We start from the raw sequence: 7,222 nt of genomic DNA on the forward strand, positions 1-7,222 counted from the left end.
TAAAAAAGCTAAAACAAAAACCTGAAGGTAATCTAACATGACTGCATGATGACTAAGGGTAAGAAACCAACTGGCCTGTTTTTTGAACTGTACCGTAACAAATTCTGTAAAGGATCAAATAATGTAAACAAATCCTGTTTCTCTTTAATGTTGAGACCTGTGTTAATAAGAAGTGTCTTTCAGTAAATGACAGTGATAGCCTTAGTTATGTTAGGAAAAGGCAATAGCTAGTTGTTCAGCTGTCCAATATGAAATCAAATTATGTATTTCAAACATTTTTATGTCTGACATTAACAGATATAACAAAGTATTTGTCAATACAGCTCCATTTTGCATATATTCAAAATATTTTCGCATCTTTTTTCTTATTAGTTGCCTGAGTCTCTCTTCTCTATTATGTATTACCCAAGGCCTGTTTAGGTGATTGATAACACTTTACTCCTCGTGTGGTCAGTGAAGCCATTACAGAATAGGGGAGCATTTCATACAAATAAAATGACAACATCTGGCATTTGGCATAGGATAATGTTGGAAATAAGGGAAAATGTGAATATAACGTTATACATACTTCAACGTGTCCAGATCTCCTTTGGGAGTAGGAGGAGGAAGGAAAGTTAAAATGAGCAACTTACTCAGTCCTTGACCTTCAGTCCCAGTATGTAATTCATACTGGGAGGAGCTGGTAGATATCCAATCAGGAGAAAAAATAGTACTCAGAAACATCACAAAATTGTTCATACCCCTCCTTTCATATTGCCTTCTGGCAATTTAGATATGAATCTGGATCATTTCTAGCTCTTTGGTGTCATTTATGACTTAAATTACTTAGGATAACACATATTACATATCACAGATTTCAAGAAAGTATCCAAAGCAAACCTTCCACCAAAGGCAGCCTCTACTAGTGATGAAAAATCAGTCTTAAACTTTAAACTGTTGCCTTGCTCTTTAAGTCTTCTCTTGTGAAATCAGAACCTCCTTGTTTGGAAATACTTGCTGGCTTAGAGGAATGGACTCCAGTAGCCAGAAGTGGCTCCAGGCCCGTTGAGGCAGTGGGTTCTCCCTCTCGGCACTGTGCTGCTTCAGTTTATGATACCCAGGAGGTAGAGAAGGTGTCATGAATTGACAGGGTGCTGTCCATTGCCCACCTTCATGTAGAGTCCAGGAAGAGGGCAAAGAGCAAATGACCTTGTATACTTCTGCATACTTACATCCAAAGTATAGTTGAGTGAGTTGCAATAAAAGTTCTTGTTCCTTTGTATGTGTCTGGACTTTGAATCACCACCCCTAAGTTATCATTGCTACAGGAAAACAGTTTACAACTCTTGTTTTCATCTCAATTGAATGGAAACATCATCAGTTATAATTTCTATAAAATACATCACATGCAAATTGAGATTACTGAGTGGTGCCACTGGAAAGAAAAATCAGTGATGTGAACTATGCTATTTTTGAGTTTGCTGTATATGACCTGTACTCAACAAATTTATTGTAAATACATGCTCCGGCCCACCTCCTTTGTTTACTTTATCTGAGCTAACCACAGCTATGAGACACAAGTTTTCTCTAGGAAATCAACGGGCCATTCATTTCTTAGAATTTGGTAGCCGAACTCAATGCCTGACCAACATTCATTCAGCTTTAGTATTTTAAATTTTTTAAGTTCTGACAGAAACAGTGGCAAGAAAGAACTATACAAAAGATTTACCTAGTGTATGTCTGATAGGATGACTAACAAAGAGTTCTGTCATATTAAGATGATTTATCTAGTGAACACTTGCTTCCGATATATATATATACACATGAAAATTCTGTCACACTTCTTGATTTCATTTGCAGTAATTATTTTGTTCCAGATGTTATATATTAACCCGATGAACAAAATATCTTACTTCTACTGTAGATTAGAGACTTTGGAAGACAGCAGAATTATATAGTAATGATGACTAATGCTGCGCATTGTAATCAGTTTAATCATGTCTTCCCTTAATGCTTGTAAGCTGAACTTGCTTCTGTTCTGGTGGTATTATTTTGTAAATTTTGGTCTTTGATATTTAATCAAGTATGCATTCTTCCTGGCTTGCAACAAAACAATTTTTTACCCCATTTAATGCTTATCAAGCTTATTCAAAATAACATTTTTAAATAGACTTTACAATATGGCATCTGATCTAGCCATAAGGATGCTGAGATCCGAAGTGGTGTAATCATGTATGCAGACTGAAGAAAAGCTGTAAAGCTTAATTTATTTATAAATGGATTACAAGAGTTTCTTTAAACTAATCTTTTAATTTTATATGCCTGGTGAAGAGTGTGATGAAAACAATCAGAGTACAAAATATAGATGATTTAGATAATTATGTGTGTCCTGCTTGTGCTGATACTACCTTACCAGGATTAGCCATCCCCTAGGAAATCCAAAATGCAGACACATACTCATTTTCAGTACTGTTAACAAATGTAAAACAAAACAGAATAGAAAGAGGAAAATACTTCCTCACAGGTGATATTTGGACACTTACCTGTGGCATTTGCACTACAAAGTTCTTTAGTCACTGTCATTCATTAATTCAGTCACTATTTATAGCTGACAATGTTACTGAATCCTAGCTAATTTTATATTTTTTTTTAACACAGGTATAATTGTCAGGTTTTATCATGGTTTAATCCCAGCTGGCAACTAAGCACCACACAGCCGCGCACTCACTCCGCCCACAGTAGGATGGGGGAGAGAAGTGGAAGAATAAAAGAAAGAAAACTCATGGGTTGAGGTAAAGACAGTTTAATAGGGAAAGCAAAAGCCAGGCACACAAGCAAAGCAAAACAAGGAATTAATTCACTCCTTACCATGGGCAGGCAGGGGTTCAGCCATCTCCAGGAAAGCAGGGCTCCATCATGTGTAATGGTTACTTGGGAAGACAAAATGCCATAAGTATGAACATCCCCTCTTTTCTTCTTCCCCCAGCTGTATATGCTGAGCATGACGCCGTATGGTATGGGATATCCCTTTGGTCAGTTGGGGTCAGCTGTCCCAGCTGTGTCCCCTCCCAGCTCCTTGTGCACCCCCAGCCTGCTCGCTGGTGGGGTGGGGGGAGAAGCAGAAAAGGCCTTGGCTCTGTGTAAGCACTGCTCAGCAATAGCTAAAACATCCCTGTGTTATCAACACTGATTTCAGCACAAATCCAAAACATAGCCCCATACGTAGCTACTATGAAGAAAGTTAACCCTATCCCAGCCAAAACCAGCACATTGTCCACCCCTTATGACATACCATTTACGTCATGCTCAGGTCTCACACTATCCAATACAACCTTATTAACCACCACCCTCCTTCCCATCCTTTGATATAATGCACAGATATCATTCCCTTTAGTCTATGGACCACCCCTGTGGAATGTCTGTAAAATGTCCACAAATGTCACCAAATGTCCATTGAGTTCATTTAGTCCATGACTTTGGGCTCCATCTGTTATGGTGGTCACTCAGGACAGGAGAAGTGGTGTGTTGCCTGGAGTGATTGGGCACCAAAGCTGGCTCAGTTTGAGTCACTGCTGCACTTGCGCTGCTTCTTGTAAGGCTTGTCCTCCATTGGTTCAGGTTGTTCCTGCTATAGTAATTCCTATAACCTGCAACTCAAATCATGGGTTACAACCATTTAAAGGTATTTCCATTACAATCTCCACCCCTGGCCCCTTTGGACCAGACCATTGGGTTTAACATTGCAATGAACTCCTCTTCTTGTCCCTGCTCCAGCTTGAACTTATCCACAGACTGCAGTCCCTTAGGGTTGTACCTGCTCCAAGTGGAGCCTTATCTGTCAGCCACAGTCTCTCCAGGGGTGTACCTGCTGCGGCATAGTCTTATCCACAGCCACAGTCTCTTTGAGGTACACCTGTCCTAGCATGGCCTTCTCCATGGGCCACAATGCCTTCAGAGACGTACCTGCTCCAGCGTGGCCTTACCCACAGCCACAGTCCCTTCAGAAGTAAACCTGCTCCAACATGGCCTTACCCATGGCTGCAGTCCCTCCAGGGATGTACCTGCTTTGTCGTGGGCTTATCCATGGCCACACGCTTTGGGGTACTCCGGCATGACCTCATGCGCAGCCACTGATGCTTCAAGGTGTATCTGCTGCAGCATGGGCTTCTCCACAGCCACAGACGCTTTGATATGTACCTGCTCTGGCATAGGCTTATCCACAGCCACAGATGCTTTGGGCTGTCCTGTTCCTGTGTGGACTCATCCACAGGTCACAGTCCCTTTGACTCGAGTTCACACTGGAATTCCAGCCTGTCCAGTATGGCAGCACAGAAACAGCAGCAATGCCCTGGCCACCTGCCAGCCCAGGCGCATGGCCGTTGCTGTTATCAAAACGTTCCCAGGCACAGCAGAGGCAGGTGATCAGCAGTACAGCAGCATGGCAAATAGCAAAAGCAAAAAGCAGCCGCTAATGAGCCCTAGACTCTAATATACAGTAAGGCAAGCAAGCCCCATGGCAAGCACAGAAGCCTGCCGATTAATAGCTAAACAGCAATAACAGCTATAAATTCCATCTAGCACATTCCAATCAAATCTGTTGTTATCTCAAACCCTTTGAGACCCACGTTGGGTGCCAAAAAGGACTGTTGTGGTTTAACCCCAGCTGGCAACTAAGCCCCACACAGCTGCTAGCTCACTTCCCCCTGGTGGGATGGGGGACAGAATCAGAAGGGTAAAAGTGAGAAAACTCATGGGTTGAGATAAAGACAGTTTAATAGGGAAAGCAAAAGCCAGGCACACAAGCAAAGCAAAACAAGGAATTAATTCACTCCTTCCCATGGGCAGGCAGGTGTTCAGCCGTCTCCAGGAAAGCAGGGCTCCATCATGTGTAATGGTTACTTGGGAAGACAAAATGCCATAAGTATGAACATCCCCCCTTTTCTTCTTCTTCCCCCAGCTGTATGTGCTGAGCATGATGCCGTATGGTATGGAATAGCCCTTTGGTCAGTTGGGGTCAGCTGTCCCAGCTGTGTCCCCTCCTAACTCCTTGTGCACCCCCAGCCTGCTCGCTGGTGGGGTGGGGGGAGAAGCAGAAAAGGCCTTGGCTCTGTGTAAGCACTGCTCAGCAATAGCTAAAACATCCCTGTGTTATCAACACTGGTTTCAGCACAAATCTAAAACATAGCCCCATACATAGCTACTATGAAGAAGGTTAACCCTATCCCAGCCAAAACCAGCACAGTCACAGAACAACATACTGTCACTACAGCGTGGAGTTTGCAATAAGGTATCAACATCACAAAACAAATACTAATGTGTGCTCTGAAAAGTTCGTTTTGTGGTTTTCCACGCCATGAAAGTGTCTCTCACTTCTATTTTTCTTCCCTAGCGTTTACTAGAGAGGAGTATCAAGAGCAAACGTGTGAATGTGTGGGTGCATAAATGCTTTCTCCTTATCTTTTCCACAGTTCTAGCTACTGGGAGGGAAAGTGCTTTTTCTACGTCATCTGACAACCTCTTCTGTTTCTGTGGTGCAGCGTAGAGAGGGAGGGATCTCAGTTTTTGCATTCCAGTGACCCACTGCTAGCTCTGCAGCCACCTGGTAGCAGGCAGAATTTGGGTATTCCTGTGATAAGGAGTCTATTAAACTTCAAAAGCAGAGGAAAGACCCGAAGATGTGTTGACTCCAGACTCATAGGCTACATGTTATTGGTATGCACATTCATAATCAGTTTTCTCTGTGAATAGAGATATCTGCAAGGTATCCTCTAAGTCATTAGCAATATTAGAGCTATGATTGTTTCTTAACTTTAGGTCATCTGTTTGCCTATGACAGTAATAGATGCTGTGGCAGGGTCAGGTTCTTGGGACCTAGAGGAATTAAAATGCTGCTGAGTTATGTCTCAGTCACCTGTAAGGCTGTTTGAGATCCAAAGATGATCGGTGTTCCAGAAGGGGTGATTTATTTGTAAATTTATTGAGCAACATTAGCATGCTGTGTGGTTTTATATAAAAGACTTTCTTGGATTCTTCCTAGCATACACTGAATAATAGATAGCACTAGAAAAATTGCATAAACCTGTATTTAAAACTTGTTGAAGAAAATTGTATTATTCAAGAAGTGGTATATGATCATATAATTAAAGACTATAATATAATGCATTATTTATTATGGGGTAAAATGAAGATTGACCATACATTTCCTGACTGGAATGCTTAACCATGCAGGTTTGTATTCTCTCATCTTGCTTTTTGTATGAAATTTTTAATAATCCAATGTTTAAATGATCTTCTCACATCAGGTGGTATTCACTGACAAAACCAGTACTGAGTGATAGATAACATAAAAAAAAAAATTATTACAAAACATATCTTTTAGCTAAACTCTTCTCTTTGGAAAGTAATTAAGCAACAAGTTTCTATTAAACATTTTACCTATATTATTGCTACTGCCCTGACAGGAATTTGACTAATGCTTATTAACTCACTGCATTGAACAGTGGCCTGCAGAAGAGTTGTAATAAGATTTTATGATGAGTTACCAATTTAAAATTTCCATTCCCTCCCAGTGCATGTGCATAATTACTATTGACACCAATGTGAGTTACACATTCATTACACAGTATGTACTGAGAGAAGAAAAAGGCTCCTGCGGAGAATGTGGATCTGTTCATATCTATCTCTCAATTGTTTACACTCTAGGGAATAAGCAAAGGTCATTCTCCCAGGCTTTTCTCCTTTCCTGCCAAAGTATGAGCCAAATTAAAGTCAACTGGAGTTTCACTGGAGCTTTCAGACGTTATAAGTATTCAGCTTGTTAAACAGGTTTGCTTCAAAGCTCTTAAAAAAAAAGCCTGCTTTGTTTTCAAGTAAATTCAGTAAAGGCTGCTTATGCAAAGGTTTCAGTCATCTCCACAGTTATATTTTATAGTTAGGTAGTTACTGCCTTTTCTAAAATCATCTGGGTGGTGGTGTATCCTAACAACAACATCCCAGAATCTACTATTCATAAAGGAATATATTTTGGCAAAACTGGAGTGTTCAGCTTTTGCTGCTTCAATAATCATTAGTGTACAACAGGAGACAAAAAAAATCAACAAATCCAAAGCCTTCCTAACAACATAATCTTAAAATACTAAGATTGTCTTGCAGTTGTTGATATCTGTATTAAAAAAGACAAGACCAGTACTGATTTTTTGAAAGAAAGATATTAACCACCCACTAGTTAAAGTTGTGGTGTTGT

Source organism: Ciconia boyciana, chromosome 1 (genome assembly GCF_034638445.1).
Source record: "Ciconia boyciana chromosome 1, ASM3463844v1, whole genome shotgun sequence".
NCBI classification, from domain to species: domain Eukaryota; kingdom Metazoa; phylum Chordata; class Aves; order Ciconiiformes; family Ciconiidae; genus Ciconia; species Ciconia boyciana.